The sequence below is a fragment of the Amblyomma maculatum genome, chromosome 4 (assembly GCF_055883805.1).
Source record: "Amblyomma maculatum isolate TAMU_Amacu chromosome 4, ASM5588380v1, whole genome shotgun sequence".
In the NCBI taxonomy this organism is placed as follows: Eukaryota; Metazoa; Arthropoda; class Arachnida; order Ixodida; family Ixodidae; genus Amblyomma; species Amblyomma maculatum.
Window position 1 is genome coordinate 61,860,748 of NC_139347.1, and position 24,261 is coordinate 61,885,008.

Genomic DNA, 24,261 nt, shown 5'->3' on the forward strand with positions numbered 1-24,261 from the left:
AAAAACTTAATTCAACCGACTTGTGCGATAGGCTTCTTAAAAGAGTGATCCAAAATTTAGCACGTCTCAAGGCCCGAGAGTGACAAGCGAGCCTGCATGGAACTACGGCACACAAATCGGCCAGATACTGACTCGCGCACGCGGGCAATGCCGCGCACGTACCCAGCGAGCAAGCAGCGCCGATCAGTCAGGCCTTAGCAGGGCCCCGAGATTCAGAGGTTAGCTTTCGCATCAGTGCGCCTACGAGATGTGACAGCGGCGGTAAGCCACGGCGCTCGTACGGCGACAGGGTCAACGCCAGACGCTGCCAAGAGCAGAAAGGAGGTCGCAGAACCCAGCTCTTATGAGCTCGTAGATAACAGAGACCACTGAACTTGGAAACATCTACAGGCGAGCGGCATTCCATCCGTCTGGAATGACAGACTGATTTGATGTGCTTAGTAGAAGATTAACGCAGCTGGATATGCCCTAAATTTGAAATCTAAGCACAGAATATTGTGAAGGACAATTTCGCTGAGCAAAGAGACAGCATTCACAGCCCAAAATATTCCGTGGTTTCCACGGGGCGAGAAGCAGTACTTTCCTAACCGGCCCGGATCGGAGAAAAACAAGCTAGATCCACTCATGCGTAAGATACGCCGTCATCACCATCTCTCCCTTGGCCACTTGTTGACTGCGCGACGTGCTGATTTGTAGATCTGGATCTGCAGCTTTCTCGACTATCATAAACGTTAGGTTAAATTAGCTGAAAAAAGCTTAAGAGATTCTACACACAAAGGCGTACAAGTATGCGTCGCTCTCAAAGTTTATTTTATTATTCCCCTGGTTAACAGTGATAGGATTGGAGTCTGCAGAAAACGTCGCTAAAAGCGCGGATTACCATTCTAAATATCGAAACAGAGAGACTCTGTTCACATCGAGAGTGTAAAACTGGAGAAAACAAATGTTCTTACCCCTCAAGAGCAACATTATTTAGCCTGTGTATAAGCTTTTTTTTTTTTTTTTTTTTTGAAGCAGAATAATTTCCATTCTACCTTACCGAACTACCCACGCACCCCATGCACCTCTGCCTTTTCTTTTGTCTATACTACTGTACCTGCGTTGTGCCGCAGAAATTTCACCCCGCCCTTAAGCCATACTGAGAGATTCGGATTTAATAAAAAAAAATGCATATTTTCAGGAGTACAAACCACTGAATATGTAAAACAGAAGACAATCGCAGGTTTATGCTCCTGCAATCTTCCTGGCGCGGTCACCACAGAAAAGTGCGGTACATCCGGCCAACGAACGCCTACAAGAATCGCGCAGAAGCAATTCATATTTGGGGGAAAAAAAAAAAAAAAAGAAGGAACGAAACATTGTTCTGTTTTTAGCGTCCACTGAGGCTTTGAACAGCAGATCAACACGAAGAAGCATAGAAACAAAACCGCACCATGTGTACGCACTATGTAAGGAGCGTGGTGCGTTCTCACGAACCATTCTACGCATTGTCCACGGTGGTATGTATGATAAGTGACCCATGTTCGCATATGCGGAAAAAAATAAGACAGAACGAGAGTAACCTGCCACCTACCCAAGTTATGTTTATCACGGCGAGTGAAATATGACTGCACTATACAAACCAGTTCGATACCGTGCGCGGAGTAATAAGCCTCTAGCGAACCGGGCGGCAAACAGGTGGCAACGGCGCAAAGAGGCACTGTTCAAGTACTCTGGGGAAAACAAAAATGCCGCCGCAATGCTCCGAGCAACTGCAACGGAGGGAATATGAAGGCACCTTAATTCTGCATCCTCTTTTGAATAAACATCGAGGCGACTAATGCGCTATGGAGCGGATGCGCTGAAAACGACGCGGTATACCGAGACCGCCAAAAGTAAACGCGCGCTTTTTTTTTTTCTTTTTACGATAAAGCGCGCGGATGGCCACACGCTGCCGCCATCGACAAAGAACATGGGGCGCACGTGCGAGCAGGAACAATGGCTTCGGCAGCGCTGTTGTTTGCGCACAGAAATCGAGAGGGGGGAATAAATCAACACAGCTCTCGACTCTGCGTGTATTACTTCCCTTTCGTATCACCACCGGTTCCCGTTGCGCGCCACGAGAAGACAATGAATGCGAGAGTTAGGTTTTAGCGGGACATTCATGGTGGGGAAGAAGCGCGCCCACCGAACGAAGGCAAGGGCCGTTAGACGCGAGTGTTTCCAGCGGGTGGCCACCTTTATAACGCACTGTGACAAACTGAGAACGAAAATTCCAGGTTCGCAGTCCGAGAAAAGGCAGTAATGCAGCCATTTGAAGCTAATTAATTTCGCTTCATGCTAATGCTTTTAAACTGCATTTTGGATTATTGAATTACATGTTTACAGCGAGCGATCAGGGAGAGGAAAAACCAACTATAACGTTATAATTAAATTATTACATCAAATTATACACTCAGGCATTACAAGCCAGTTTTTCGAGAAAGGCAATCCAAATTCCGATATATATATATATATATATATATATATATATATATATATATATATATATATATATATATATATATCGGAATTTCGATTGCCTTTCTCGAAAAACTATATATATATATATATATATATATATAGTTTTTATATAGAACTATATATATATATAGCCAAAAAATGCCTCAGCGGGGCGCTTCTACATGCTCCCGAAAATACACAAAGAGAATTATCCAGGGCGACCTATTGTTTCCGGTATCGGCACACTCACAGAGCCAATTTCAGATTATATCGATTCCCTAATCAAACACACACCTCCGAAACATCCATCTTACATACGCGACACCAATCATTTCCTGAGAGAATTATCCAATATTACCTTCCCTCATGGCGCTTTTCTAGTCACCCTTGACGTGGTGTCACTTTACACTAACATCCCACATGACGACGGAATCCAGGCCATGATCGGAGCATACGAGAAATATAAAATTTTAGACTCTCCTAGTCTAAGTACCATCGAGACACTAGCCAATCTGATCCTTAAACTTAACACTTTTGAATTCAACAACTCATACTATCTTCAAACTAGTGGTACAGCTATGGGCACCAAAATGGCTCCAAACACTGTAATCTCATTCTAACCTTCGCAGACAATATCCCGAATATTAACAAAATCCTTAAAAAACATTTCAATATCATAGAACAAAGTCAACGACTTTCCAAAATATTCTCGACGGCTCCTCAGGTAACACACAGAAGACCAAAGAATTTACAAAACCACGTTGTCCACTCAACTGTCAATAAACCGAGACCTTTGGGTTGCACGTCATGCGGAAAAAGCGATGTCAAATCTGTAAACACATGCAATCCACAGCACTGGCTAAAAGCACCCACTCAAATTTCAAACATTTTATACGAGAAGATTTAAATTGCGATTCTAGCAACGTTGTTTACATGCTCGAGTGTGGTGACTGTGGTATGCAGTACATTGGCCAAACGGATAATTCATTCCGATTGAGATTTAATAACACCGCTCGCACGCTAAAACCCTTCCCAACCTCCCCCTTTCGAAGCACCTTCGCAAGGAAGGACATGAGTTCGATAATCTTAAAGTCACAATATTACAGAGTGGCTTCAAAAACACTCGTGAGCGCGAACAACGAGAATCATATTTCATTTTTAAATTTAATACTCTACAACAGGGCTTAAACGAAAACCACGGGGTCCTGTCCTCTCTTCCGATGTCACGAACACAGGAAATGTGCACACCTGGCCAAGTCGTCTGAGGTCATCACCTTTTTTGAATACCAAAGTGTTGGTGTGTTCTGGTCTTGCCAGGGCCACTTACCTCCTACCGCCCTCCCCCTTTCTGTTTTCTTTCGCTTGCTTCCGAAATTTTTTTCTAAGCTAACACCTTTCCTTATCCATCCCCCCCCCCCATCCCCCCCCCCTTTTTTTTTTCTTTTTTTTCCTACCCTCACTCTTCGGCCGTCGTGGCCAGGAAGAGTGAAAATAGCCCGCATTCTTTCGCAGCAGAGACTATGCATCCAGGCACCTGTGTCAGCGCAGTTCGACAGGCCTGTCGAGCACCTGCGATGCACCTGCGATGGCACACCTGGACATCATCCTTCCCTACTGTATCTGTCTCTTTCGTCTGTCTCCCACGTTTTGTTTTCCTACCCAGGTGTGGTCTATGTCCAAATGCTTAAAAAGCCGCAACACTATCCAAGAAGATTCACTCTTGAGAAAGATCGGTCTCCGATCGAAACGTCGAGTGAAATAAAAAATGTTTCCTTTAATGAAGCGTATACTTCGCTATACATATATATATATATATATATATATATATATATATATATATATATATATATATATATATATATATATATATATATATATATATATATATATATATATATATATGATAATTGCTAAAGATCTCCTAACAGCCGAGGAACTGAAACATTTAGCCGTATACAAGCGCTTTCTGTATATAATCTCTACGATACGCCCGAAGGCTCCTACCAGTGCCCATTTCAGTGTTCTCCTCGCATATTCCTTAAAAAGCGAGAAACAGTTTCGAAATAAAAGAGGCAGTTAGGGCAATTAAGACTTTCCGCTCTGTCCTCCGTAACATTCAAGAAGCAAGTTAAGCTCCCTATTCCGGCTAATTTCAAAATAATGTAAGGGCTCCGACTTGTGCCGTCCACTTTCAACAATACTAATTGGAATTCGATATTTTTTCGATGCGTGACTTTCCTTGAGACGTCACTGCAGTCCTTTAGTCCTTTAGGCCAGCGGTGACGTACTAGCGCAGACGTATGCCGATACACTGGACGCATTCGCAGTGAAAGGAATGGGGAAAGGTGTGCACGGCGTGCGCGTAAAGAGGCGTTCGGTAGGCAGGCTACCTCCTTCCTTAGCAAATTAACCGTGCACACGTTTTGCAATTCAAGCAGAAAATACACACCAAACACACCGTCGCAAACTACATGTGTCGTTTGCATCAGTATTTGCAGGGCGCAAGATATATTTCGCTAACTCTTCTTTAAGTAATGAAAATCAATACACCGGTAGCTTTCGGCGATTAGCGCAAAAAAAAAAAAAACAAGAAAAAGAAAAAGCAATTAAATCTTCACGCAGAAGCGCTCGTCTCCCAAGCACGGCTCTGACCTTTTCCCGAAATCATTGGTGGGCCCAAAATACACGCCGACCACCCGCTCTAGTTTGACATCTCAATTTCCGGCCTTCAACTCTCCTTATTCTTTTTTACACAGAGTCCCTTGCCTCTCACTGAGCGTTTTTATCTAGTTTAGTACATCTTTTTTTTTTTTCCCGCTTCAAGCTTTATGCTCTCTCTTAAAGAAAACAAATGAAGCGACTTTTGTTTGATCGCATAAGGCCCACCTTACCCGTGTAAGCTTCTACTTTCTCGCCGCTCCAAACGAAGCAGCATTTCTTTGAACGTACCGCAGGAAATTAAGCACCATCTGCACCGGAACGAAGTGCTGGTCGCCTGACGTCACAAAGCCATCAAGCGCAGCCAGGGTCACGGCCCATATGGCGTTTCCTTTTTGTTTTCTCGGGGGTAACAAGTGAATGGACGCGGCGGAAAACGAACATACAAATGCATGCACAATCCCTTATAAAAAAAAAAAAAAAGGGGGGGGGGGGGGGACGAGTTTCAACGTTCGCTTGCCTTTGTTCTTTGAATAAACGAAACCAAAGGCACGCAGTTATGTACGGCTATAAAAAGCTCCCAGGAAGGCAATATCCTCGTTCCTAATGCACAGCACAATCTCCCAACTCTGTTCGGACTTCACTTCGCGGACTTCAATACTGTACGCTTTTATTGCGGTGGCAGTCAGCAGTGCGAGAAGGTGAGGTCCGGCGGCGCAAATCTGAATGATGACAACGGGCCGAAGTGTGTTGCATCTACGACCACAGAGCCTAGAACGAGCTGCAGCTGCGCACTGCCACCACCCGTGTCGACATCACGTCCGCTTGGCGCGCGTGTGCGACGACGAACGACAGGCGGTAACGAAGCAGGCAGAAAAAACTCAATAGTTCGAATGAGCGGGAATAGAAGAAAAAACAAACCAGCACACGTGAATGGCGATTCGTTTCACGATGCAGCACGTCGTTAGGAACAGACTGAGGCAGTTCTTTTTTTTTTTTCTTTTTTCCTCGGTGTGAGACGCCGTTACAAGTGAACCGTGACGCGCACGACGAGATGACGATCACGAGTGTCGAATAGAAGGCTTGGCCGAATAGTCTCTCACTGAAGCGGTATCCGCGTCTGCCCGCTTGTGGCCCGTTCAGCGCACACGAGAGGTGATTACGAGAGAGCGACTTCATCAATAATATGAGGTACAGAGCTCTCCAGAACACTAAAACCCGAGTGTGCTACTTCGTCCTGTGAACAGTGCCGCAGCGCGTCAGCCAGGAACTGCCTTTCCAGACAGAAGAAAAAAAGGGAAACGCAAGGTTCTACGAGATGATTTTTACGGAGCTAGACAGACACAATTACGAGCAGTAAACTTATATTACTTAGCCTACGTATCATGTAGCGCCGACCGGTGGGGTGCGTAGGGAGACACGGAACGTTACTACCCCTGAAGCAGCCACCGCCGCCTGTGTTGCCTCAAACGCGCAGTCAGCAGCGGTGAGCGCGGACGCGTCTTGTGCGGGCAGTAAAGGGAGGCGTTGCGTCAGGAATGCGGCAGTTTTGACGCTGAGGACGCGAAATCGACTTTAGCGCTGCAGCATCCAACACAGAGTAACAATGGTGAAGAGAAAAAAAAATTTACTACGTTAAATTTTCAGTTATCCGAATGCGCGGCACAAAAATGCACGCAATACACTGCCGCGCCCAGACGTGTTCCGCTCGATGCTAGAATAAACATAAAATGCGAGGTTTGCGGGCAGCCAATTCAACGCAAGCTCGTTGCTCCACATCCCAAGTGCGTTCTGTTCAGATGTCTGCATTGCCAAGGCGCGCTCCTCGCAAAAACAAGAGCAGACTTCCATACAAACGGGCTGCATAAGAACAGGCTAGCAAAGACATGGTAGAGCATTTTAGTTTTTCCTCCAGCCATTTAACGTCAACTGGCACTATTGCGGTAAGCTTTATAAGCAATGCGAGTACATGAAATTGCCAGAGTGTGAGCGACAGAAGCGCCGTTGACCACCAGTTATAGAAAAGGAAAGAATGTAGAAGACAGCCTAGGCTCCTATACGTTCTAGCTTCGCAAAAAACCCTCCTGCCTCTCTTTCGTTTCACAGGCGGCAGTCGTGCAGCGAGTAGCAAGTGAAACTACGCGTTAAGACAACACCTACAAAGGCGTTCGGAACACTGCGGCAGCCATGTCCACGCTACTGTGCAAATCGTAACGTGGAACACAATCTGGAGGAAAACGTACGACGAGTCGGAAATAATGTACAGGGCGGGACCAGCGCGGAGAGAAAGGCAGCCCCGACAGAAAAGCGAACGGCTGACCATAACGGGAGCCGCTTTTTCACCCCCAAAACTTCACAAAAGGTACGAGAGCGACCGGCGCCGTCTTCTTCCTCCTAATGACGGCATGGCACGGGCGGGGCACGCTGTGCGCCAGTACCACACCGCCCGCTGCCGCATCTCGCGGGGTCAACGGTTTCCCTTCGGCCCCGGGTCGACAGCGCGGGGGCGGTGGCGCCACGCCCTGCAACTTGGCGGCAGCGGACGAGCCCCGAACCGGGACCCCGGGCCCACCGAGTCCCGCTGGGACCCGCCACGCACGCACGGCACGGCACAGTTATGCGGCCACTCTCCGGGTTATCGAGACGGCGGGCCGCGCACTCGCCCCCGCACGCGCGCGCGGACCATGATGGATGGTCGCGTGCCCACCGGCCACCACCGCAGAAGCGGTTCGCCAAAGCCAAGGTCCAGTATGCACCCGCCCCACTCGCGAGTGAATCGTGTATTACGTCGTAAAAGACGCCATACGCCGGCCGGCCTCGCACGATACCACGCGCCAAGAGGTCGTCGACAATCAGTAAGTCATAAAAGGTGTGCCATTTGGAGGTCGTACATATAAGCCCATCGTGACAACGGGGAGCACCGTTACGTAACGCGCGCGTAAAACCGCAAAAACTGGAGGTTACACCGAAGTAAGCGGCCACGATGGCACCACTGCTCGCGTGATCTTTCGAAGTAATTTCGCTCTCAATACTGGCGTTATGTACGCAATGTGAAAATGATCGGAAGTAAACGACGTCCGTAGAGGTCACTGGCTGAAATGCCAAAGGTCCGTACCGAGCCCTACAAATACCGCTGCACGCATGAGTGTAATACTATCAAGACCACAAGGAAAATGGCGGAATGATGTGTGAGAGGCAGGCATTCTGGACAGCGCTAAAAAGCCTTGTCTAAAACAGTTGTCCTCTTTTGTATGCCTACTTTCCAGTCTGACGCACTAAGGGTACACTGGCAAGGACTTTTCATTGATGCAGTTTTATGTACATATAATCTAAAAGGAAGTGTGTGTGTACGTGTGTGTGTGGGGGGGGGGGGGGGGGAGGGCACATATATGAGCAGCAAGATTGCCGTCACTAAGAGACATAACATGACAAGGATACCCATAAACCCATAAATAAAAGCGATAGTGCACGTATTTCATGCCTGACAGTAGTAACCTAATTTACGCGATGCACGTAATGCTGCCTTTGAAACTTTATTACTCTAATTAAGCAAACATATAAAATGTAGGGTTCTAACTGAAAAACATTTTCTATGAATCATCACATTTAAAAAAAAAAACGGAAATAAATAATGGTTACAAGCTGCTAAATTCCAAGAAAATTCTGAAAAAAAAGGGATAAACGGCAAGCTAACGAATATCAAAACAAATGCAAAGGTATAAAAACGGCATCTGACTCAATCTTGAGGGTTTGTAGCAGTTCTAGAAATCGGATACTTGAAGCAGCTACAAGAAACGACAAGAACTCAAGCAAGGCGCCATAATTATTGCCCAATGCTCTGATGAGATCTCACAGCCGTGTGCAACATACTTCAAGGTAAAAAAAGAAAATTTTTACTCGTATCCCTTTTACACGATTTTCTTCTTTCTTGAGAGATATACGACAAAAAGAAAGAAATAAAACAAAAATTACGACGCTCGAATACTTGTTCTTTTCTCAATCAACGAACCCATTATTTAATTCACGAATGCGAAACTAACAATTTAGAATTCAGTTTGCAGAAGCAACAGTATTCATCATCATCATCATCATCATCATCATCATCATCATCATCATAAGCCTGACTCGATCCTGTGCTAGCTGCATCCACTTGGCTCCTCCGAACTTCTTAACCTCATCCGCCCACCTGGCTTTCTACCACTCCCTGCTACGCTTTCACTTCCTTGCTATCCAATTTGTTACCCTTTTCGATCATCGGTTATCCTCTCTTCGTGCTATATTCCCTGCCTGAAAAGGACATCATTAGGAATATACAATGCTGTCCGACTGAGCTATTACATCCCTTTTCTCCGCTCTGTCGCATCAAGTGAGTTCAGTCGGCTATTCCACACGATTCACACCAGCTCGCATTTAAAAACGCAACCACAGTTTAAAACAATGTGTTTATGGATACGCCTATTATGTTATCAGAACTTACTGGCCACTTCAACGCACACGCAAACTAATGACGTCGCAAAACTAATGAAACAAAGGTTGCCAACACTTGCGTAGAGCGCATGCGAACCGAGGTTAAAAACGCTACTTCCTTTTCTTATTCTTATTAAACAGGAGTCCACTACAACCCAGCTCTTAGCATGAGAAAACATCAGGAATACAGAAAGAATTGCAGCTTTGAACAACTTCACCATTTACCGCCACCTTTTCCTTTGTGCATAAGTCATCATCACGCTTCCACCATCTTTCATCACGGAACTTTTAAAATCATGAGCTCTGATCCCTATCTTTCTATTTCCTCTATTCCTTCATACTCTCTTGCCTGAAGATGAACATTTCATGTCGGCAAAACCACGACTGGAAACTCGACTTCTCCGCCCCCGACGTCTGTAGATAAATTCTAAGGACAATTACGAGGCTCGCTAATGAGAAATTAGAGCGCGGTTAGCTAAGCGTTTTTGCGATATATTGAGGAAATGAATTTGATGGCTGTTCGCATGTGTGTGCAGTTACGAAGCGCTTTTTTATTTTTCTCAAAAGCCAAAGGGAATTTTTCTGAAAACAAATAGAAGAGGCACGAACGAGCGGCGCAAAGTTCGTGGCTCTCATTTCTCTTCTTTCGAGAAAGTCCCTTTGGTTCGCGACTCTCTCTCGCACGGTTGCAAAGGCAAAGACACCAACGGCGACACAGGTCTGCCGGCGAACGGGCGCATAAAGGCTCCGCTGTAAAATATCCGCGCCGCGGCAGCACTGGGCTCATTCGGCCCTTTTTGACCGCAAAAGGCTAATTAAAAAAAAAAAAAAGCAGAAAAAAGAAGAGAACACAATTCGCTGGTCCTCTAAAAAGAAATGTGAAAACAAAAACATGTTTGAGAAAAAAAAAAGAGAACTATTCAGTTTTTCAAAAGCAATAACCATCCTATACCTCCAAAGGGATTGTCCTCCAGTTTCAAAACATCCAATTACGAAAGGAAAACGCGAGCTCGTTTCACAGAGGAATTACCAGAACAAAAGCGCACAGGCTCGCTGGACCACGGGCCATAATGCCGTACCACCGTGCCGAAAATACGAGACCTGGCGCCGTTACACCCGCAGAGCAGCCTGTATGCGTTGCGTTCGCCGGTGACCCTCGTTTCCGTTTCATACCGCTTTAGAGCCCCCATTTCAGCGAAAACGCGCCGGCTCATCAAATGCTGATGAGGCCGAGTTAATTTTCGGAAAACTGACTCGAGATTATTCTCTGCATCGCATTTTGAAAATCAATCAAGATGAGGGAAACACTTTCCGCTGTGCCCTCGATGTCAAACAAGGCTCCAGAAAATCAACGTTCGCGGAACGAAATAGGATACAGGGAAATTGTAACATTTTCCCGGAAAGTGTACAGAGGCAGAAATATTTGGGTAACAATAAGATTCGCCTTCTGAGGCCATAAAAATTATAACAAAACAAAGAGGTTGTCGATTTTTAGTAACAATGCCGAAATCGACCGACTCGCAGGCGTGTAGCAAACGGACGATTATATTAATAATAAAGCCGCCAAAATCGTCCACGGGAAAAAAAAAATATATCCGTTGTTCGATCATGACACGAGGCTTTAATTTTGCCCCTAGAAAATATAAGCCATGATGAGGCAAAAAAAGTCTTAGTGCCGTTGCCTGATACTATACGCCTGCTTAATATAACTAAAATTTCAACAGAAAACTTCTTGTCACTTTTTATCCTGAAATGTTCGCAAATTGCTTGGCGACAGCGAAATACAAGTTTTTTTTTATTTTTTTTTATTTTTTTCCAATTTCGTAGTGATGACCCCGACCGGCGGGCTCGTGCAGTGGTGGGCTAAACGACGCAATATGCCAGGTATTTCTCGCCGTTTTAGACTGTGAAACCTAGTTCTCACTCACCGCGGCAGCTCAGGGACCATGACGGTCAAGTATTTATGACGGTCAAGTATTTAGAACGGTGCTGCGAAAAGAAAAAAAGTAAAATACACGTCCAGATTATGGTGCGCCAACAAGGCAAGCCGAAACCGTCCAGGATGTCTCCTACAGCAGAAACAAAAAAAAAATGCATAAAGAACGGAGTCAGGCACGTCGTGCCAGGCGTGCGACTGCATTAGCCACTCGGCACGTACACGCGTACGGTGATAACAAGGGTGCGGAAATATGCCGTGAGAATAAAAACAAACGAAAAGTCGGTATGCGCCTAAGGCACCACCAGCGAGAGATGTATATGCCTCAGTAAATACACGCCGCTAGCACTGCGCATTTTCTCGATGCACATTTTCATCTGAACACCGCTTCTGCACTGGCTTGGGCTACCACGCTCTCGCGGACCTGACATTCAAGGCGCTTTCCTGGCGCAAGTCAGGCTAGCTGCCATTAGCGCCCCCTCGCTTTCGCCCACGGGTAAACAACAGGATGAGAGGCGGCACACTGGAAGTACGCGAAGGGACTATAAAAAAAGTTTGCAATGTTGGCATTGCTTACGAGACGAATGGAAATGAGCAATCGGTCCACACGCATCGCGTTACGGAAGGGAGGGAATACGGTAAGAATAGCGAACAGCAAAAGAGTACGGCGGGCTCACTACCCTCGAGGGAGAAGAACGCATTCACTGCGAATGCTATTCCGGCTTCTCCGCTGCAGCTAAAGCTCATCACAGCGCATTTCGGCAGGAAAGGCGCTCGCCGGAATCTTATTACAACTGGTCAAAGAAAGGAGAAATAAATACTGTGCCGCTGCGGCCTATTCAGGCCGCTACGCTCGGATAAGTTCGGCTACACTGCAGACTAGTGCCAATAAAATCGACGGAATATAGACTGTGAGGGTAAATGAATTTTATAGTTTACGCTCTATTAGGAGCAAAACGTACCAAACGCAGTTGATTCGAGCAAGCGAAAGAATAAACTTGTGCAGTGTAACTTAAAAGTGGAAGGCATACTTCACACCTTCCAGCAGTTCCCTTCTGCACGCACTGTTTCCCTGAACAGATTTGGTAGACTATTTCTATATAGCTACACTAAATTCTGCAGGAGCGAAAATATATCAGCTCAAAGAAATTAACAGTTCACAGGAAAAGCTATAAAGTGATGCTAAAAAATAAGAGGAAAAAAACGTACAATGCCCGTCAGTAATAATCTGTGCCTTCAAAGGAAGCCGCTGGACACCAATTGAAGGGCATAGAAAAAGAGCAGGGCCTCATGCACGACGCATTTGTGAGTGCAAGGAAAGGATTGCTACCTGTACAAGCATTTCAGTTTCACAAAGACGAACACAAAAGAAAGAAAGAGACACCAAAAATTGAAAACGGGAGTACAGACTGTGTTCTGTACAGGTTAAATGACGTTACGTTATTGTAGCACCTTCAGTCTTTACCGCTGAATAAACTTTTAATGAGTAAAGAACTACACTATAGTTTTCATTCAAAACGTCACCAGTATCCCATGCGCTAACGATGTTGACTACCTCGTCGGCGGCACAGCACGGCAGCGAGCTTTCGGTATGACAGAGCAGCGAGAAAGAAGGAAGGGGGGGGGGGGGGGGGGGAGACGACGACTTCGCTCTACATCACGCTCCTCGAAACCCTCTTCGAAGGCTACAGCACCGAGGCGCGGATCTCCACCATACCTGACGCCATAATGAGGTGGATTCCGAGGGGCCTACGTAGGCGCCGGGCACAAAGAATCTCCTCGACCTTTGGAAGCTCGTCGAAAAGCGTTTCCGCGGCGACCGCTCTCCGCAGGCTCTAAAAGTGGACGCGCTGATTCGTTTTGTCAGAGCTGAGTGCTCTCGGAGGTCAGCAGCAAAGGAAGCCACGGACTGCCAGCGTCAAGAAGTTCCCAACCCTGAAGGCATGCCGCCAAACATACAAAAAAATGCAGTAAAACAATACGTGCTGCCCGGATTTTAACAGGAGTCGAAAGCACTCCGAGCGCTTTGTGCAAAGCGCTAGGGCCAGAACCAACGACGGAAAAATAATTTTCGCACGCCTGTCTACGCGCAAGAACATCAATCTAGAATAATGAAGACAAAGACGGAGTAGCGAGAACATGCGTAGGAAGTGCAGTAAAGAAAAACAAGCTCGCCCACCATTTCTGGTCATTAGGTGGCGAAAGCAAGCGCCTAAAAGCGAGTGCGAAATGAACACAAAAGAGGGAGAAGATAATCGGAACCAGCGTTATTTGAAGAGTCTTAAGAAATCCTTCAGCGCCGGGCTAAAGGAAAAAAAAAATTCCAGTGGGAAGAATAATCTTTCCAGTTATAGTAAAAAAAAAAAAAAAAAAAAAGTGAGAAGAGTAATGACTCTGTGCAGGAATTCAAGTGAAATTCGTAATTGAGCGCCAAAACCAAGAAAGACAGAAAAAAAAAGAAAAAAGATTCAAACTAAGCTAGCCTGGCGTGTTTGGCCATCAAGTCTTTCACTCCCAATCCCGTCCATCCCTCATCCCTGCATACATAAATCCTTTCTCTTTATGCAAACAAAAAAAAAAGGGGGGGGGGGGGGGAGGGGGGAGGAGAGAGCGCAGAGTTAATTCGAGGCCCCTAGTAATGTCAAAACAAATATAAGACTTCGCATTTCAGGCAAGTCAAAGTAACTGCGAATTACGACTCTGCTTCCTTGCCCCGTAAAATCCCGTTCTATTAAAACGAGGATCTTCAACGGTTGTTCACTCAGACTTTTTCTACCATGGCCTACACCGCTTCTGTCTCTTTAACAAAGGAAACAAACAAACAAAAACAAAGCCGTCAAGAAGAAAAATATTAAGACGCCCATCACAAATGCAACTCATTACCAAAGAAAACAAAAAGCAAAAAAAAATTAGGACGCACACGAGAAATGCAATTTTAAATACTGGACGTCGTCAGAAGTTCAAAGGATTTGCAAAACGACGCTAACGATCGACAGCTGTTAAGGCCGTTGACTGTAATTCTCTGCGAATTTAACTCATGTCACATGCTTGTTAGGAAAACAAAGTGTTGCACTAAAAGAGACGAAAAACGAAGTTCGCATCTCCTCTTAATCTCTTTTCCTTCGCTTGCTCGCTATTCAGAAGGGCTCCCAATACACATAAATGCATCCAAGAAAAACCGACTGGTACTACACGGACTAAATCCCATCAGCGAGGTCAAGTAATGATTATGTCGCAATGTTCTTGCAACGGAAATGGGCAAAGCTACTTCCGAAGCAAGGAGCATACTAGATACCGTAAATTACGCCCAAGGAAATAGCCATCGTTTCTTCAAACATTCCTTTATAATACACTGATATAGGAGGTGCTGGCCAATGAAAGATAAAATGCCGCAGACATGCAAACACGGCCAAGAAAATGCAGTGCGAAATGCAGCGACTGTATGCTAATGAACAGCTGTGTCGTTAGAAAGGGGAAAGGTATTCGGTCCCCTAATTTTTTTATTTACTTTTACGCATTGCACGTAGGTTGGGGATCGGCGTATTCTCTTCCACAGTTCTGACGTTGCAGAATTCGCAGCTTCGCTCTGCGACGCCTACAGAACGTCTTTACAGCACTCACTGGAAACCTCGACAAGGCAGTATTCAACCATGTACATAAAATTGTAACGCGCCCCGAACAGCAGCATTGTAACATATCGCAACAAATAGAATGTCTGAGGCACGTAAAAAAAAAAGAGAGGGGGGGGGGGGGGGCGGAAGAGCAAAACCCTAGATTAAAAAAAAAAAATCGTGGGCGCTATCACTTCAGCTAACCTCTACCTCTACAGATACACACACTGTAAAGAGTACTCCGCCGCAGTACGACCTTCACAAAGGGAAAGCCAATACGCCAGGAAAGAAACTGATGTGACGTTGACGAACGAAGCCCGCAATTTATTTTTTCTAATCAAAATGCACCCTGACCAATCCTCGCCGTGCGTATGTGCCATTATGACTGAGGACATAACCATCCCCATCATCATCATCACCAAGCAATCCATTGAAGTAATGAATGTCGAAAGGTAAAAGAAAGACAAGGATTCGGTTCGAGGAACATTTTCGTGATTTGTCGCCGCTGCACAGACAGGCCCCCGAAGAAAGAACTCGGTGAGCGGAAGTAGAACTTTCTTTTTATCCCCTACTCGTTACTTTGCTACTCGAGATGGAGCTGGCTTGCGCTGCATAGATGTTTCGAAGTGGCGGTGCAGATCGTCATATCAAGCACAACGCCTTGAAAGTAGAATATTGCTATGAAAAAGTGCTGACGCCGCATGCATGTATTTATACCCACAGCATCAAAGCGTTGGCTTCTAGGCATGATCCTTTTTCTGAGCCCCATGCATGAATCCTGCCAGCAATACGGTGTCAGTGATACGGTATCACTTTACGTAATATGCGGGGATGCATAGTATTGTTACGTCACAACGACGACATCGGTGACGATGACACCGTACACTTTCAACATCCAGGGATTGATTGGTTGATTGATTGTGAGAGAGAGAGAGAGAGAGAGAAAGAGAGAGTGTGTGTGTGTGCGTGTGTGTGAGAGAGAGAGAGGGGGGGGGGGAGAATGAGCGAGTGAGTGAGTGAGTGAACTGTGAAATAATGGATACGTGCGCTGACGCGCACTCACATTTTAATCTGCATTAAGGAGTATTTAAAAGCCTACAGACGAGTGAAACCAGAACTTGCAAACACGTCTACTTAAAAAAGCTTCGCGCGCACGCACGCACGCACGCACGCACACGCACACACACACACACACACACACACACACACACACACACACACACACACACACACACACACACACACACACACACGCACACACACACACACACACACACACACACACACACACACACACACACACACACACACACACACACACACACACACACACACACGCACACACGCGCGCGCGCCGGAAGAGTTTATCACGCAGCGGCTGCAACGGTGTCGAGCAGTCAGTGCTTACTTGTGCGCGGACCGTGCAATGCGGGCGCATTTTAAGCTGGCATGCTCTGCAGCGTCATCCCTTCTTGGGAAACCTACGAATCCCAAGAGATTCGCAAGGTTTATGCCAATGTTAACATCGGCGGCCGATATGCCCACTCTTCGCTTACTTCTTTAAAGGTGCATTAACCGAAGCAGGTTTTCGGAAACGGTACTCTAATATCGATCATATCCATACCATCAATCAGGTGATAGAAAAGTGCTCGGAATATAACCAGCCCTTATACATAGCATTCATTGATTACGAAAAAGCATTTCACTCAGTTGAAACCTCGGCGGTGATGCAGGCATTGCGAAATCAGGGAGTAGACGAGCCGTACGTGAAAGTGCTGGAAGATATATACAGTGGCTGCACAGCAACCATAGTTCTGCAGAAAGAAAGTAACAAAATTCCCATAAAGAAAGGTGTTAGGCAATGAGACACAATCTCCCCAGTACTGTTCACAGCTTGCTTAGAGGAAGTATTCAGAGACTTGGAATGGGAGCAGTTAGGGATAAGGGTAGATGGAGAATACCTCAGTAATCTGCGATTTGCTGATGGCATTGCCTTGCTAAGCAACTCGGGGGATGAACTGCAAATAATGATTGATGACCTTACCGGTATCGCTAAAGAGGAAAGTATATAACAGTTGCATCTTACCTGTACTCACCTATGGGGCTGAAACGTGGAGGCTAACCAAGAGAGTTCTACTTAAGTTGAGGACAACCCAGAGGGCTATGGAACGAAAAATGGTAGGGGTAACATTAAGAGATAGGAAGCGTGCAGAGTGGGTCAGAGAAATAACTCAAGTTACCGACATTCTAGTGGAAATTAAGAAGAAGAAATGGGCATGGGCAGGACATGTAGTGCGAAGAGAGGATAACCGATGGTCGCTTAGGGTAACAAACGATTCGAAGGGAAGGAAAGCGTAGCAGGGGGCGGCAGAAAGTTAGGTGGGCGGATGAGGTTGAGAAGCTCGCAGGGGTCAAGTGGGTGCAGCTAGCACAGAACCGGGTTAAGTGGAGAAATATGGAAGAGGCCTTCGCCCTACAGTGGGTATAGTCAGGATGATGATGGTGATGATGAACCTTCTTTTTTCCTCGAGAGCAACCAATGCACGCGTCGCGTTAACAAGTTCCCTTTCCCGCTGCACTGTCGGCAATTCCATCTCTTTTATTAGTTATGCTTACTGTACAACCTTAAGCGAATGAATGTCATCGTTATGTCAGTTCTCCAGCTCCGCCACTGATCAATTATTCTTAAGAGCACGGGCGTCTCCTCGCGGAGGCCAAAACTCTGGGAACGTGGTCCGAACTTTCATCATCACAGATTGATTGCGACATGGGCGCCACTTAAATATGCGGCGGCGTCGTAAACGTTTTCGGTTTCTACTCCTTTGCTACGTCGAACGCATGACCGCGCTCGCATTTCATAGGCCACTTGGGGACTAACTAAGCTTTCCTTCGATCCATGTTCTTTTTTTTTCAAACCCAATAACCCCCGCCCTACCTTTTGCCGGCGCTTAGAGCTCGCTTAGCGTCAGCGCGCTTATTTTGTTTTTCTGGTTTAGAAATTACTATCGAAGAAACGAACGCAGAATGGCCGTCAGGAAAAAAAATGGAGAAATGATTCAAGAAAGTCGCTATAAAGCAAACATAATCCCCATCAATTCTATATTGTGACTACCGAGAATGATGCAATAACAAACTAACTTAAGCGCCCTGGAGAAATCTTCCAGTCAGATTCGATTGCGACGTACTTTTACAAATTTCGCGACGAAGCGACTAAGGGAGGAGAAACAAGGTGGCCTACGATTCACCTATCATTCATTCAGCTAACAACGAATGTCCGTTTGTACCAATGCCATATAATGGACTAACCACCAACATCACTGAATGTTGAGAGTCACCATACGGAGAAAAACCGATGTACGAAATATATTTGCGTGTGTCTTTTTTATTGCAATTTGAATAGACACAGGCAATAGCAACAAAGAGTCTGAATATATCTGCAATAATATAGAGGCACTATAACAACACTGAGAATTAACTACCAAATTATTTATTACGATTGCAACTATAATCGGACACAGATCCTCCGTCTCCCCCTTCCTTCCAGCCAATGGCGTGAACGGATCCTCATTACGTCGTGGATAATTCCCCCAGACTTGCCAGAGTGACAAAGCAGGGTGTGGTATTTGAAAGCTGGCTCGCCAAGGCTTCATCGGATTAACCGCGGTGTTATGAATATCAGGCGGCTGAAGGCTCTCTATGACGGGAATCTGCCGCTAATGCAATCTGAATTGAGTCAACTAATGTAAATTCAGCACATTTAGTCCCGGCGTAAAATAAAGTACTTAAAAAAAAACGCTCCCTTCATCATACATTATTACCACCTACTCTAGAGGCCGAAATAAAACAGTTACCAGGTACGAAATTAGCACAATAAATCTCCATGAAAAGGTTCCGCTTGTCAAAACGCGGTGCAGCATACATTCCGTCAGTCGCACCAGAGCTAGAAAAAAATAATCAATTCGGCTTAAACTCATGCGGGAACGTAGATAGAAGCTTCGAGAGTTTTTTTCCAATTTTCCCAGCTGTGCTTCTGCACGTGGGGACGGCGATTAACATCCCGCGGGATGACAACGGAAAAGAATATGAAATTGTATAAAAGCGATAACAGACAATAACAAAGAGGTAGGCTTCTTCGAAAAATGAAAAAGAGGCTTAAGAGAAATAGAGCCGAAGGGGGAAAATATCGTTTAATTTAGTCATGCCGCGGGAATCGGCAAACTAATCCAGAATGCTCGGGATACGTATCGTCAAACATACTTCGTAACACGGCCCCACGAAAAGGCCTTCCCACTTCAATGGTACTCGTCCCGACTTTAATTTATGAAGTCTGGACCATCGTGAGCAACACGAGTGTGCTTCAAGGAGCTTACATCCCCAAATTGAGAGGGGAAAAAAAAATGAAGGCCGGAAAGAAAATGCTGGCCGTGATTTCTATTACTTCCTGTTCCGCCTCTCCGCACCTGCCGATACGTTCATTACCGACATCCTTTCTGCGATAGGCAACGGAAAGATTATAAAGGCCGCTTTCTCTCACCCCCTCCATTCATCCCTCCCTCCCCCTCTCTCCATCTCTATCACACACACACACACACACACACACACACACACACACACACACACACACACACACACACACACACACACACACACACACACACACACACACACACACACACACACACACACACACACACACACACACACACACACACACACGCGCGCGCGCGCGCGCGCGCGCAGAAGGTTCCACGTTTACAATTTACAATGAAAGAGGGAAATGGGCGCATGAAGAAAGTGCACCTCTTTGAACGCAGCGCCCAAGTTCTGTTCACAACAGGCGCGCGTCACGCGGCAGCGAGTAATTCCTCCCTGAAAATCCATTATGGCTAACGCATGGATGCTCTCACGAGAGCTCCAGTGCGGCCAGCAAGAAAAATCGGCCTTCAACAGAACCGCTCTCTGGGCTTCACTTTCAACGAAGGCGATGGGAACGCGCCGCACACCCTGTCACTACCTGTCACGGTGCACGGCGACGCGTTGCAGCGTCGTTTTCGGGCTGCTTGAAGCGACTCTACGTACCATCTATTCGTCTCGGCGGGCACGAAGCTTACTAGGCGTTTTCCACTGCGTATGATAGATGATGGAAAGAACGATCGAGACGTGCAACAATTTTAAATGCGGAAAAGAAAAAATCAGGCGTATTCAGTTAGAGGTACAAAGTTTTAAGTTATATGATGTAGAAGGTTCCAATGCTGAAAGAAACGTCGGAAGCAACCCCCTTTTGCCTCGACGTATGGCACCGGTTGTTCCAGAAGGCTTTGAAAAGACAACAGTCAAACAACTCAGGGGCGTTCGCGAATTCGAAAAAAAAAAGAGGGGAAAAAAAAACACGCACGAAAGGAGTACAGCAGAGCGCAGAGAGAGAGAGAGAGAATAGCACACGTCTCATCGAACTTGAAACAACTAGATATATGAAAAGCTCTGGAGGAGAGTTCCAGTAGGATGCAGAGGGCAAAAAGGTAAATGAAAAAAAAAAAAAAAAAAAGCATTCTCTGTTACGTAAAATGTTTTCTTACAAGTCATAACGTTAGGAACGGATATAGACAAACTTCGCTACCTTTTTGGTATTTGTGCTTTTCTGAACAGTTTTTTTTTTTTTTTTTTTTCGTCGGTATATGTAAAAGCGCCGGCAGCTCCACCATTATCCATACGCACCACTGAGTTCTCCCGAGGCCCCAGATGGGGCCCCTTACAAGTCTGAGGGAATAAGAAATGCGACGAGGCAGCAACGTTATTTCAGAATTGCGGCGAGAAAACAGTAGGGAGTAAAAACCACGAAGCCGCCTTGGATAGCGTGTTTCGCCAGCTCCCATACCATCTGGCGCTGTTTCGCGGCACGACTTTCCAGTGAAAGCGCCTACGGCAGAATTTCCAATGACTTCAATATGGCGGAATAACAGTTCGAAACTGCGCGTCGCCTCTTGACCTTTCGTCCACGTGTCCAATGAAGCTCCGCGCCGTTAAACAGCGGGTTCATTTGTGTGGCTCGTTGTCCGCGCACGCCTCGAATGGGAATAGCTGCGCACTTTTACTACGCTCTCCGACACAAACGAGCGATTTCAATTTGAGTGCTGCTCGAAAGGGGCTCAGAAACAGCCCTGGAAACACGGTTCTGGAAGCAGTTAATTGTTAGGCCGGCATTTGGCGCACCTGCAGAGAGCAAACAGAATAATCAGAATTAGGAGATAATAAGCACTACCCCACCACCACCTCCCCATAACCTTTCTGTGCCAAGTTTTTGTCGGCGCGGTGGTACCACTGCGTTTAGTAAGGCGCTACAATACTGAACAGCGTTTCGCTCTCTTTGTCGGTAAGGACTTGTACAATAAAGCTAAAGCCCCATTCTCTTATCTCGGTCTTTCTATTGGAGCATGCTGATAAGGAACGGATCGCAAGAAGCAACGGTCGTTAACGTGCAGATCAAAGAGTAAAGACCGTAACGCGCGTGCATGCCGATTTGCAGCAGTAGACATCGGTAGTCCCGCGTTCCATACAGGCGTAGCTGTAGCTAATAAATGTGTACTGATACTGATATGCTTTCGCCCCCCCCCCCCCCCAAATCACACGCACACACACACAAAAAACAGAAATAACAAAGGGGAATGAGGCAGACAACGGAAACGCGTCCAGATTAGAGTAGAACTGCATCATAACCCTCTAAGGTTGTGTTCGCGGTGAAACGCACGAAGAAGAGAGAGAGAGAGAGAGAGAGAGATTTATTGTGCAAGATAGAGTATGTGCTAGCATAGATGGTGAATGCCGGCGTCTTCCTGGTCAGCCTCCCTAGTCATGGGTGCCGCAAGATCCCGCCACCTCTCGAGCCCTGCGTACGAGAGCAGCTTGTGTCTCTGCACTCAGGCACACGAGAAGGAAGGTCTCCCAAGCCTCTTTAGTGGGGGTGTGCCGCCTTCCGTCCTGTCATGCTATATCGAACGCCGTGCTGCAGCACAGATCGACGGCATCCTTTACGAACATTCGCAAGCTATCGCAAACCAATGCTCGAGCCTCGGCTGCACGCCCAGAGTAGGCGAGCGCGTACGGCGAGTAGCCCAAAATACAGCAACTTTCGGCAAAGAGCAGCGCACTCTGATGCAGCTCCGTAGTCTCGCTTCATCAACGCAAGGCGCAAAACACGCCACAGGCGCCCAGCTTGGGCCCAACACAGTGGGCGCCGTGCGAAAGTGGCCACATGCCGAGCCAAGCAACGCGCCGTCTTGGAGACGGGGCTGCCACGGACGTGGCCGACCACCATCGACCGCGCGCAACTGTTCGAAGACGCCGCTGCCACGCGCTCCCAGTATAGGCTCGGCCGCCCGACGGTCGGCGGTGGAGTTCGGACGACGGGGAACAGAGATTATATTTAGGAACGCACAATCCGGCAGAAGACACGATCCGACGCATGCGCAGTAGCCGAACGACGCCTAGAGAGAAACGAGGGCCGGTAGGAATGAGCGAGAGACTAAGCGAGTTGCTATCAAGAACGTGTAGCGAGGACTTTTTCGAAGCGAGAGACTAAAGGTAATTTCTTGCATCGATTTGGAGAATAAGAGGGGGAAGGGGTGGGGGCTGATGCTGGTGGTAGGTACTCAATAAGGACGCTACCAAAATAACCGGAAACCCCACTCCGTGTGGGGAGTCGCCATACCAAAAGTCGAGTCTATCGAACTCGAAGAAGCCGGTCGGTTGCATACGTTGCCCACATGCCCGTGCGGCTTTGCCTGCATTGGTGCAACCTCAGAATTGCGATTACGTATAGCTCAAAAGACTGCCCAATTACGTCTTTCTACCAGGCCTAAACTTAAACTGCACAAAAAGAACATACAATAGACAGACACACGTGCGGTCTTTGCCAAAGAGTAAGCAGGCTGCATGGTTTGGACCTTAGTCGTCTCGTGAAGATGTAAGCCACCTATCAACACCAGTGCGCGGTGAGATAATTCCTTGCCTTCAACAAACAAACATTTATTATCATTTCAGAAGGCGTAAGGGCTTAATTAGAGGAGTTAGAGTCAAACCATAGCCTTGTCACGTTTGGAAGAAGCTGGTACATGTATCCACCTTTCGTATGAATTCTTTTCTGTTATTCAAACTGAATGCAGTAAAGAACGAGCTACCCAGGCAAATTCCAATAAATCATCATTTTTCGGGCGCCTCACGCTGGCCAGCAACAATTAATATTTTTCTCTGGAATTTATAAAGATATATTCTGCCGCCTTCAAATTGCAACTAAACAGAACGAAAAAGAAAAGAAAAAAAAAATCAAGAGCGCAGTAACGCGACCTCTATTTCCCTATAATGAGGCGTAAATTGACAAACCAGCGTTCGCTCATTATAATTAATACCACATTTAGCGAAAGAACGCTGTGTGTTTTATCTTTTACTTTGCACTTGAATAAATTTACCAGTTTTTCATCCTGATTTCAACCTTCCCTCCGCGCTCTAATTGTCCGCGGGACTAGATGAAAGTGAAGCGACAAATGAAAAGTACGGGTCATATCACGTTCATCCAAGCGTCTATAAATGACATTCTTACGGGAATTGGAAGCACAAATCTCGTCTTTCTCGGGACCTGCCATACTACTCGTATGAAATAGCGTCAAAACAGCTCTTGACTTTGAATCATGCGTTTTGACACGGGCACACGATGGCTCCTTCTTGCCTAAACACAGAAAGCCGTTGAGAACCAACAATGCACATCGCGAGCAAACTATCTCCTTCCTGCTTGCATAAGCCATTCACTCTAGTACTTCTTCAAATTGAACAAATGAAAACCCACTCATCAAGCAAAATTCACTCGTGAACATATTAACTCACTGAAAACTTGTCTTGAAAACTTCCAACTTTGCTCGTCTACCGAATTTCCGCCGTCTTTGCTCGTTTTCGCACTATTTGATGCACTATGCCATTCTCAGACTTACCTCCTCACATGTTAGTCCTCAAGTTATTCGCTAACAGCAACCTACTGACTCATAATTCATCTACGAAGTGTGAGAGCACCGCGAAGCGCGGCAGCAGCCCAACCGCGGTCCGTACTCTCACCGCGGAGCG

The 24,261-nt window shown here is 46.4% G+C and overlaps 1 protein-coding gene across 4 annotated transcripts in view; it reads right to left on the bottom strand.

Moving 5' to 3' along the window:
* cv-c (RhoGTPase activating protein) overlaps positions 1–24,261 on the bottom strand; it is a 451,349-nt gene that overhangs the window by 159,961 nt on the left and 267,127 nt on the right. The window lies entirely within an intron of this gene.